Here is a 1,130-nt window from a genome sequence, read left to right on the forward strand (position 1 = left end):
GCATACACATGGAGTGCCTTGATTATAACCAAACATGTCCACTCAACTGTTTCAACCTTCTTTTTAGGCGCAATATATTATGTCATGCGACACTAATGCAAGGATTTAGTGGGAAACATACACAACCGGCACATACACATGCACACACACACACAAGCACATGCACGTCCATTTCATATAGACATATACACATCTTTCACTTTCTTTCTCTGTTCTTTTCGCTTATCTTCAATCAACTATTGTAAAAATTTTATACTATTACATCACATTTTCCATGTGTGTGTACCTTCACTCACTCACTCCATCTCTCTTTCTCACCCTCTTTCCCTCTCACATACACATGCGCAAGCACGCATGTATGCGCGCGCACACACATACACACACACACACACGTCCATTTCATATAGACGAACATACACCTTTCACTTTCTTTCTCTGTTCTTCTCGCTTTCTCTTCTTTTGAAAGTTTGAAAGAAGTCTGTCCTCAACAGACACATACACGTCCATTTCATATAGACGTATATACATCTTTCACTTTCTTCTCTGTTCTTTTTGCTTATCTTCAATCAATTCTCGTAAAAATTTTATACTATTACGTCACATTTTCTATAGGTGTGTGTACCTTCACTCTATCCCTCTTTCTCACCCTCTTTCTCTCTCACATACACACACACACAGGCATGCACACATGCTCACACACACACATCCATTTCATATAGACATACATACGTCTTTCACTTTCTTTCTCTATTCTTCTCGCTTTTTCTGTTCTTCTCGCTTTCTCTTCTTTTGAAAGTTTGAAAGAAGTCTGTCCTATACATATATATTCCTCATGCATTTCAAAAACGGATTACAGATTTTGATGTATGGAGTAAAAGTAACAACCTCATACACTAACCAAACATCTCCACAACTTAACACAGTCCAAGTTAACTCTCTTCACCTATACAAACTGTCCAATGGACGGGGTGTCGTTTGCTAGTATATATATATATATATATATATATATATATATATATACTAGCAGCTAAGCCCGGTTTCACCCGGTCTGTTTGGATGATGTGGCTGTGATCGTTTTTGGGTTCTCTGTTTCGATTGGAGCCTCCAGCTGTATGAAAATTTTCTGACAT

At 38.0% G+C, this 1,130-nt stretch overlaps 1 protein-coding gene across 1 annotated transcript in view; it reads left to right on the forward strand.

Moving 5' to 3' along the window:
- The window catches only part of LOC106875006 (uncharacterized), a 41,953-nt gene that overhangs the window by 14,163 nt on the left and 26,660 nt on the right, over window positions 1-1,130 (forward strand). The gene's annotated exons all lie outside the window — the stretch shown is intronic.

Source organism: Octopus bimaculoides, chromosome 14, assembly GCF_001194135.2.
Source record: "Octopus bimaculoides isolate UCB-OBI-ISO-001 chromosome 14, ASM119413v2, whole genome shotgun sequence".
NCBI classification, from domain to species: domain Eukaryota; kingdom Metazoa; phylum Mollusca; class Cephalopoda; order Octopoda; family Octopodidae; genus Octopus; species Octopus bimaculoides.